Source organism: Carassius gibelio, chromosome A22 (assembly GCF_023724105.1).
Source record: "Carassius gibelio isolate Cgi1373 ecotype wild population from Czech Republic chromosome A22, carGib1.2-hapl.c, whole genome shotgun sequence".
NCBI lineage: Eukaryota > Metazoa > Chordata > Actinopteri > Cypriniformes > Cyprinidae > Carassius > Carassius gibelio.
In genome coordinates this window covers 1,731,428-1,742,331 of record NC_068392.1, presented here as the reverse complement: position 1 = coordinate 1,742,331, position 10,904 = coordinate 1,731,428, and the positions used below count along the sequence as shown (strand labels likewise).

The 10,904-nt window shown below is 39.4% G+C and overlaps 1 protein-coding gene and 1 long non-coding RNA gene across 3 annotated transcripts in view; both read right to left on the bottom strand.

The window, feature by feature from the left end:
• The window catches only part of LOC127943380 (uncharacterized), a 2,486-nt gene extending 1,692 nt beyond the window's left edge, over positions 1-794 (bottom strand). The window contains exon 1 of the long non-coding RNA XR_008149636.1: positions 642-794. This is a non-coding gene — a long non-coding RNA (uncharacterized LOC127943380). The remainder of the gene's footprint in view (positions 1-641) is intronic.
• Positions 1-10,904, bottom strand: part of LOC127943379 (SLAM family member 5) — a 50,333-nt gene that overhangs the window by 22,203 nt on the left and 17,226 nt on the right. The window lies entirely within an intron of this gene.

Below are 10,904 nucleotides of genomic sequence, written 5' to 3'. Positions count from 1 at the left end.
CAGATGTAAAGTTATTCGCTGTCAAAGTGACGCCAAAATGAATGGGAGTCAATGGGAATGCTAACGCAAGTGAAGTTCTGCTAAAAGATGGCAGCCCCCACCCGACTTCAACTTCCGGTCGAGTTCCTTGCCCCTTGTAATGAACAGATGACAGAATTTACAAGTCTGCCACTTGAGGGAGAAAAGGGGAAATTATTAATCCCACATAACGTTACACTGAACATGATTTCGGCAGCCTCGGTCTAATTAACGTTAAACTTTATATTTAACGTTATATCGGTTTATATTCAAGTTCACAGCATGGCTAGCATGAGCATCATCAAGCTCGAGCAGCAGGTATTCAAACAAACTAATTAACGTTACTACGGTTAAAAATTTTATTATTAGAAAGTTAATACTGTATAGTTTATAGTGATAAATTTCAAATAATTTAAAACAGGTAAGGTTATATTCGATTTTAACAGTTACCGTTACCTTAGACCACCTCTGAGACTGCTTTTGAGCTAATTAACCAAACCGAGCATTTATTTATTAAATTGAAAGAGAAAACCTACAAAAATACAAAACACTACTCCTCTTTGATGGCATTTAACGTTATATCAGTTAAAATCTATGAATAAAAGTAGATTTATAGGACTTACCTTTCCTCCGTGTCCGTCTGCTGGAAGTTGACCGTTACAAAATGACGGGCACGCGCACGTCGCGCACTTCACTCAGAAAGTGACGTGCGCTGCTAGTTTATGGTTTAAATGTTAATTTGTCCCGTACTCTCTTTCATTAACAAACATTATCACCATTTGCTAAGTAAATTGTTTATTTTATTGTTCTTAAACTGATGGCATATATATATATATATATATATATATATATATATATAATTATTTTAACATGCTTGATTAATTGTTTTGTATATTTCCCAAAGAATATGCTGTTCAAATGGTATCTTAATAATTAGAGTTGGGTCCGAGTCCACCTTTGTCGAGTACGAGTCAAGACCAAGTCCACAAACATCGAGTCCAAGTCCGAGTCCGAGTCCAAAAGGGGCCGAGTTGGACTCAAGTCCGAGTCCTTAAAGGCCGAGTCCGAGTCGAGTCCGCCCGAGTCCAGAAAGTAATTAAATTTAAAAAGATTATAAATTGGTATTGTACATTTTTACATTCTATTTATATTTTAACCTTGTAACCCATTAAACCAATGGCAATATAAAAATGTAATTAAAAAAATACCACTGTTACATCTAGTCATTGCCATTGAACATTTTTATTTTATGTCAACAGAACTAGTTTCCTATCAAAAAAGTTTTCAAAGGTTTTATTGTATTACAAGTGCATGAAAATACAAATGAACCTATTTTATTATTGTATCACACTATATTGTCCTCCAGTTAAAAATGACATTTCAGTTATTTAATGCCTCTCCCCCACATTTGACAGAGGTAAAGTGCAGCCAATGAGGAGATTCTTAATGATGACATTATGAATTTCTTGTTGTCTTGGAGAACTTGCATCATAAAGTTGCATTGCTTGTTTGGTCAGTTCTGGTCTTGCAAATCCTGCAATGCTGAGCTGTGCAGCATCTGTTGGTTGCTGCTGCTGTCTTTGGTACTCGGTTGCATCGGTTTTCGGATCACCAGTACACTGAACCGAAAACCGTGTCTTTCGGAGGCGTCCGATTTGAGAACCGATGAACTGATGATACTGCACATGCGTGTAATTTTTCAAGTATTTTGTTAAACATCGGAAAGTGTGATAAAACTATAATATATATATATATATATATATATATATATATATATATATATATATATATATATATATACTTTTTTTTTTAAGATAGGGGCTACTTGTTTCTAATCTGTATATTGTAGATTATGTATGGGCCAAAGGGGTTTTCAGGGAAGTTGGACAATAATTAAGACTCTAAAGACATGTTTAATATGAATAAGGGATGATTTATGAAATATCTGTACTGTATTTATAGTTAATGATGACAGATTCACAAACTGAGTTTGTAGTAAACAGAACATGAACACGAGTAGAGCAGCTGATGATACTGCGCAGCATGTGCCGGTGTCCTGACATTTTATCCTACCCTGTCAGATTTTCCTACCCGGGTTTTGAGCGATTCTCGTTCTCGAGTCAAGAACCGGTTGTATCAGTTTTCAGATCATAGGTACACTGAACCGAAAACCGTTTCTTTCGGACGCGTCCGATTCGAGAACCGAGGAGCTGATGATACTGCGCATTCATGATTCAGCATGAAGCCAACTGACTCACAGCGCGTGTGAACCGAACTGATTCTTTTGGTGATTGATTCTGAACTGATCCTGTGCTAATGTAATGAGTGCGGGTAAACCGAGGGCTTGAATGAAGGGCAATCTGACGAAACGTAAGTTCATTTAATAACAAATACATCGCAATGGATTATGTATCCGGTGAACTGTTTTTTTTTTTCAACCGGTTTATTGAATCAAACCGTCCGAAAGAACCGGTTCGCGGAAAAGAATCGAACTTCCCATCACTAATCCACACTGATATCCAGTGAGTGGTGCGTGTGTTTCGCCTGCAAGCAGGAGACTTCTGCCTGCCGGTGTGGTGCAGTAAAATGACAGAAGGGGAGACATTCATTAATTTATCATTTCAATTTTATGCTGGTTTTATTGTTACACATGACGCGGACTCGACTGTACTCGGAATATTTTCCGAGTCCAAAATGTTCAAGTCCGTGTCAAGTCCGAGTACAAATTCACCCGAGTGCGTGACAAGTCCGAGTTCATTCAAAATTGGACTCGAGTCCGGACTCGAGTCCGAGTCCAAGTTCGAGTACCCCAACTCTATTAATAATAATAATACATCTAGTGCAATAATATTAAAAGTTATCTGAAGACCAGCTGACCACGTCGCTACAACGTCCCCAATGGGACTAACTAGCGACGTCTTTTGAGTACGTGCCCACGACGTTTCTGGGAAGTTAGCCAAGATTTTAAAAAATGGAACTTTACCACGACGTCCTCACAACGTTGCCATAAAGTAATGTCGCGCTGACCAAAAGATGACTAACTGGCAACGTCCTCACAACGTTCTGTGTTTGCTGGGAAACTGACTCAAATGATTCGCGAACCCACTACGAACTCCCGAACGGATTCAAATGATTCGCGATCCCCAAATTGACTCAAATGATTCGCGAACCCACTACGAACTGCCGAACTGATTCAAATGAGTCGCGAACCCGCTTTGAACTCCCGAACTGATTCAAATGATTCGCGAACGCGCTACGAACCCCCGAACCAGGGCCGCGGGAAGTAATTTTGAACAGGGGGTGCTGTGATTTCTTTTTTTTTTTTTTTTTTTTTTTGACAAAAAAACCTATGAGCCTATAGGCCTATTTAAAATACATTTTAAAAATAAATACATTGAGATTTACTACTTTATTGTCATATACACTTCAGTGCACAGCCAGCCAGGGTCTGAAACACACAGACATCAGTTCTCAGATATGCGCAATGCGTTATTAATCTGAAGCAGAATCAGAAATAATAGTTTAATAATCGAAAGAAAACGAAATAATTACTTTCATTACAATTTCAGATAGCTTATACATACATGCAACTTATTTAGATACAACAAATAATATTACAACAAAATATAATATTAATCAAACTTCACAATAACGCTAAAACAATGCAATCGATTTGGTCAGCTGGCTTGAGTCACTGCACGTTTATTTCACACGCAAATCTATTAACTCCAAAATCTTTTTACGCACACCACAAGGAAATAATCTCTGACTATTTAAGCAATTTGTTTATTGAACAGTTCTCCACATCCATTACGCAAAGAACACACGCACAGTATAAAGCTTTCTGTCTCCATCTCCAACCTTTTTACACAAACAAAAAGGAAATAATCTCCGACTATTTAAACGTTATTTAACAGTTCTCCACAACCATTACGCAAAGAACACACGAACGAAATAATACTCTCCATCTCCATCCCCACCACCTTACAAAAATACTATAGTGTACTACTTACAATTGCTTCGCTAGTCAAAGCTGATGCCACACTTGTTGCCAAAAAAATAAATGTTACAAGCGCGGCAGCACAATACTCTTACCTGAGCTACATGCAGGCGGGGTGCCCTGGTTACAGGTGTCCAAATGTCGAAGTGCGCTGTATTATACAAAGATGGATGTATTCTGCATGGAACGAGCGGGAAACCTCGTTACTCGGCGACCAAACCTGCCTGCCTGACGTTGACAACGTAACTTCCGAACCTGTGTTGATTAGGCCTCAAAATATGAAATTAAAATCCAAAATATATACGTAATAGCCTACGTGTGTCAAAATCATTTTCTAAAATATTCATAAGGAATTTATAAATTGTGCAAAATATTTTAATAGGCCTACATTTTTTTTTATCTCCCTCTCGTCACTAGGGGGTGCTGCAGCACCCCCAGCACCCCCACTTCCCGCGGCCATGCCCCGAACTGATTCAAATGATAATGTTATTATTTAGATGTTGTTATTTGTACAAATTTAAAGGGTTTCCAAAAACACTGTGAACGGAAACCGAGAAAACTGTCCCGCTCGCTCCGTACTCCTGAACTGACTCAAACGTTTCTGGAAAAATGAGCGCCCGCCGCTTCCGTTATGAGAGCCCATACAGTGCGCCTACATTTGAAATAACGAACTTGAGAGCGCAAAAGACGTGATATGTGAACAGCCCCTTACTTATAGCCTTGTTTGCTGCTCTTTAATTTAATTCTTTGTCATTTATGTGAAATTATGTACCACAACTTAACAGTTTTGCTGTATGGATTATATATTTTTTTATCTGTTGAACACCAAACATAAACAAAAAGAAGTTTTAAACTCATTATTTTCATTAATTTAAAAAAAAGTAAACAATTTGTTTGCATTTGTCTCGCGAGTGCAGTGCACGTTTTTGAATTCCAACGGTCGAGAAGAGATTGATCCCGGTCTGCTGATTTAAATTGATGGTCTGACAGAAATATTGTTGTGGTAAGTCAGAGAAATACATCCTTTTTAAAGTAATTTACTTTTTATAAGATTTAAACACATTAGTAATTAAGTTGTCAATGTTTCTACAGCGGATTTACACTAAAACACGAAAGAGCCTGAACCGCGACAGTGTCACAAGTTGCCTTACATCCATAAGTTTTGTTGTGCATGTTGCAAACTGTTTAATTAAGAGTTTTCCGATCCTAAGCTTAGAAAAAAAGATGCAAGACTTCAAACTTTCCAGTACTCCTGTGAACTGATAATCCGGGTTCCACCCAGTCCCAGGAGGTTTGTCTGTTTTATCCTTCTTCACTAAAATGTCTTAAAATTGCTTGGTTATTGACCAGTAATGCTAGGAGATTGTATATATACAATACGAATTTTGTTATTTACTACTTTTTTCAAATTATATTAAACCTGGAAAATTTTTGAGAAGATCAATTAAGTTTTCAGGAGCACATTACTGTGATAAATGCTGAGCTATGTAAAAGACAACCTGCTACACCAACATATCAAAAATCGAATGAGATGCGCTCTTTTTAAAAGAGTTGATTTAATCACAAAATCAACATGAGAGGTCATGGACATGTTCCCATTTCTTCGGGTTCCACAAATTGTGAGTATTTGTTTTTAGTGTTGTTTCCTTTCAGTTTAGTATTTCCACTGCATTTTCAAAATTTTTTTTTTTGAATAAAAAGTTAATTGTTTTAATGAATTTTTCTTTCTTTTTTTGGTAGCTGCTGCATGAAGTGAAGATGCGGTTTGGGAAGGACCTTCATCTCAATCTAGAGACTGCTCTTCAAGTTAAATTAAATTTATGCATTTAGCAGACTTGACTTACAGTGCATTCAGGCTATCAATTTTTTTACCTATCAAGTGTTCCTGGGGAATCGAACCCCCAACCCCACAATGCTCTACCAATTGAGCTACAGGAACACTACTGTCTACTTTATCAAATCGACACAAACGCAAAAAGTGTTCTATTTTTCCTTAACACAACCATAAGTTGCTTGGTTTGTTGAATGGTTACTCTAATAAATCTATTTATACCATGGTTTGTCTGAATATTTGATTCTGATTGGCTAAAAGGGGTGCATTAAAATAATTTGATTCACAGGTAGATCCAGTCAGTGTAATTAAAATTAAAGTTAAATGTGCTGCTGCAATGACATACATGCAAACAAAACACTTGCACACAAGATCGGAGATTAAAATAATGTGAACTGTGACATTTTGCATTTATTTTTTTTAATAATTTTTTTACAACCTCAGTCGCATTGCTTCACTGCCACTCATAAATCCTCTCCTGTGTTCTCATGGAGTAGTAAAGTGTCCATTGTGAGCATACTTCAGAATTTCAGCAGAAGTACTTTGATTTTGGATGCTGCTCTGCTCACATACTAATTAATGATTAATGTTTGAAAGTGAAGTGTAAAATAAATTATATAAATATTTTATTTGACTAAGTAACTACAGTAATATTCCCGTCTTTATACATGTAACCGGGTGTAATGGAAGAAATATACACCAGAAGCAAACTATGCTTTTTGTAATCAGGGTTTTATTCTGACTGCTGTTTAAAGTAGGTGACAGCGGTCAATGGGAGCACGATTAAACTGATAAAAGTCTAATTAAGCAAATAAAGTTTGCCTTGTTCAAAAAGATTTCACAAAGAAAAAAAATTTCACCAATTAAACAAAAAAACAAAAAAACAGAACTCATGGAAACAGTTTACAGCAAATTTGAGGATGACAATCAAATGTCACAAAAAAAAACAAAACTCAATTTCAACCTGTAGATCAATGCACTAATAACAGAATATTCAAACTGGTATACAGTGTAATGTACTCCAACGGATTAGATGTAAATCGATTTCTCCAAACAAAAAAATGTTCAAGATAATTGAAATACGATAACACAAACTGGAATATGGCAGTGGCTGAGGTACAAGAGAAATAAAATCACATTAACAAAGCCACCACCAAAATTTCACATCAATCAAGCAGTATCAGAAATATGCTTTAAACTAAAGATTTATACTATATACATCACAGATAAGCATGGCATCAGTATTTTACACCATAAATCATGAAATGTACATACCCAATCCTTTACCAATCACCACAAGGTTCACTCGTCACACATGCACTTCAAATAAATCTATAACAAAAAAAATGTACACACCAAATGTTCTTTTAAACTCCGCTTTACAACTTATTTGTGCATAATAAAGATATTGTGAATAATATTTACCAAGAAAGAGGATTATAAAACGCAGTAAATCCGCTCAATGCGCACACAACCACATGGAGCTCCTCTGTACAATCAAAATGGCTTCTCTGGTCGCGCGCACACATTTCAGCGCAAGTGAACATTATCGCGAGAAAAGAGGGATTTCTTAAAGGGGCCATGAACATTTTTAATGCAAAATAGAAATTAGGTTTATTTACACTACTTGGCCACATTCTCCCCTGCTAAAAAGTCATTGTCCTCAATGATACTAATACATATTTTTTACTTCCTTCACTGCCTCTCTGAAGAACACACTACCAAGGCTTGTCAAAACCTGGGAAAAAACTTCAGGACTGAGTGAGACAGAATTACAGGCCAAACTTGGCTCATTAAATGGGTTGGAATAAACACCCGCATTGGCCCGGGATGTTCTTCTGGGTGTGGGCACAGGCCTCCTAGACACAGGTTTGTTTGTGGCAGGCTGTTCTTGTTCTACCAACTGCTCCAATTCAGCCGGCTGTTCCACACAATCCAGAGCGTGAACAGGTTCAACATCCAAGGCTTCCTCACACCCAGAAACTCCAACACCCACATACCTGGTCTCTTCGAGATGAGGTAATGTAACCTCTTCCAACACCACATACTCTGGGTCAGTATTTTCAAAGTCCACCTGTTCAAACTGATTCTGAGAAGGTGATGACGACAAAATACTCTCTGCTACCACTGGTTCCACAACAGAATTTACACAAGGGCACAAGTCAACTCTGTGGACTCTCTTACAGGGACCCCCCTCCAGAGGTTCAACAGTATATGTGATGCCCAGTACATCTATGACCCGATACACTGTAGGAGCCCAAGCATCCTGTATTTTGTTTCTGCCAACAGGTCTGTGACGCAAATACACTGTCTGACCAACACCAACGGTAGGACAGTAGATCTTGTCGTTTAACAGAGCGAGTCTCTCCGCAGCCTAGTGCTCTGCATATTCCCTTGCTTTCTTGTGAGCCTCTCTGAGTCGATTCTGGTGAACTGCTAACCAATCCCGTCTCCTATTCACAGCTTGTTCCTGGGCAAGAAGAGCATCGACAGGAAGACGTGGTTCTACACCAAACAGTAAGAAATGTGGTGAGTACTCGGTTGTTGCATGTGGGGTTTAGATTAACTCAGGGAGGTGTTCTGGCCATCGCCTTTTCATCTCAGGAGGTAGTGTTCTTAGCAACTCATGGAGCGTCCTGTTAAAACCCTCACACTGTGCATTACCTTGAGGGCGGTAAAGAGTCGTGTGCGGTACAGTCGACACAGTTCAGCTATCACCTCGCTTTCAAAGTTTCTTCCCTGATCTGAATGCAACCTCTCTGGTACTCCATATTTCATAAACCACTCTTTTAGTAAAATCTTGGCTGTGGTATCAGCCCGCTGGTCTCTGGTAGTGAATGCCTGTGTAAATTTAGTAAACACATCTGTTACAACCAACACATTCTCACGACCATCTGTGGCAGGTTCGAGCACCGTATAATCCACCGCCACCAGTTCCAAAGGTCTTGAAGCTAAGAATGGCTTCATAGGAGGACGGATTCTCGGCTGCGGCATCTTGGTTAGAATACACCGTTAACATTTCTTAACCCACCTCTCTACATCATCATACATGCCGACCCAGAAGCATCTCTGCCTTAACAGGTTGAGGGTTCAATACCCTGGTGTCCCATCTTGTCATGCACACTTTCGAGGACTTGATCTTTTAAACAGGCTGGCAGGAGCAGCTGCTGGCACTCACCAAGGCGAAGATCCTTCACAACACGATAGAGCAACCCATCTGTCTCTCTAACATGTTTCCACTGTTTTAACAGTGACAATAAAGGCTTTGGTAGGTGGTGTCGTTGCTGACTAGATGGCTTTCGCTGATGATCCCAAAACTCTCTGAAAGAGCAGATGATTGAGTCATTTAGCTGGAAATCCTTTAACTGAGCTTTTGTATAGCCCGGAAGGGTAAATGTACCTCCCTGAGAAACAGTCTCTTCCACTCTGGGTCCACACTCTAAAGCACGGATCTGACTCACTCTGCAGCACTGATCACCAGCTGTCACCAATTCCACATCTAAGAGTGTACACTACCGGTACAAACGGCTAATTGGGCCACCCATCGTTGCTCGATAGCACCTAGTTTAGCTGTTTTCAGATAACATAATGGATTGTTATCAGTGACGATTACAAATTTTGAGCCTAACAGATACCCCCGGAATTTTTCGGAAACAGCCCATTTGAGAGCTAGTAGTTCAAGCTTCATACTACTATAGTTCCGGTCATTCTTCTCAGCATTCTCAGCCTTCTACTAGCATATGCAATCACCCTCTTACAGCCACCTTGTTGCTGGTAGAGGACTGCACCTAGTCCTTCACTACTAGCATCTGTCTCCACTATAAATGGAAGAGAAAAGTCTGCATAGCCCAATATTGGAGCCGATGTTAGCTTCTCTTTTAAGAAACTCAAAGGCTGTCTGACACTCTGCTGACCACAGTGTACAAAACTCAGGCTTTCTCACGATTCTGTGATGTTTCAGGCATAAGTTGACCAAGTCATGGAGAGGGCCGGCGATTTTGGAAAAACCTTCAATGAACTTTCTATAATAACTACAGAAGCCTAGGAATGATCTTAACTCCTTTACTGTACCAGGTGGTTTCCATTGTTTCACAGCTTCAATTTTTCCAGGGTCAGTACCAATGCCTTGAGCAGATATTTGATGACCCAAGAATTGTACTTCTTCTTGGAGAAAATGGCATTTTCCAAGTTTAACCTTGAGCCCTGTTTCCTTCAGTCTACTGAACACGACATCTAGTCTCTGGAGCGGTTCATGGAAATTAGATGAATATACCAGGATATCATCCAGATAGACTAAAAGGATCTGGAAGATCAAGTCTCCCATCGTGGATGTCATAAGGCGCTGGAACGTAGATGGTCCATTACAGACTCCAAAATGCATACGGGAGTATTCAAATATACCAAATGGGGTAATGAAAGCTGTCTTTTGCTGGTCTTGCTCACGCACAGCCACCTGATGATACCCGCTAGCCAAATCAATAGTTGAAAAGAACTTTGCACCTTGTAATGCGTCAAAACTTTCGTCAATGCGGGGCAAGGGGAAGGCGTCTCGTTTAGTTTTGGAGTTTAATTGTCTGTAGTCGACACAGAGTCTAAGACTACCATCTGTCTTTCTCACAAGTACTATGGGCGATGCATAGGCACTTTTGCTGGGTTTAAAAACCCCCTTCCTAAGAAGCTTGGTGATATGTTCCCTGACCTCACCATACTGGGTTGGTGGTATGCGGTGATAGGGCTGGGAAATTGGAACATTATCTACCAGATGGATCTCATGCTGCACTTTGTCAGAAAATCCTAGTTCCTCATCGTCCATCACGAATACATCCACATACCTCAATAGCAAAGATTTAAGCTCCACCTGTTGCTCAGCAGTACCGCCTAACTGTAGCTTGTTAAGGTATCTGTCAACACCTGTCTCTCTTCTGTGTTTACAGTTATCTCTTCAACTCCATGCGAGATTATCTGGAACTTCACTTCACAACCTTCATTTGGACTTAAGGATTCAACAGGACAGAGAGTACCCAGCCGGGTGTTGGGCTGCAACCATACATCCTC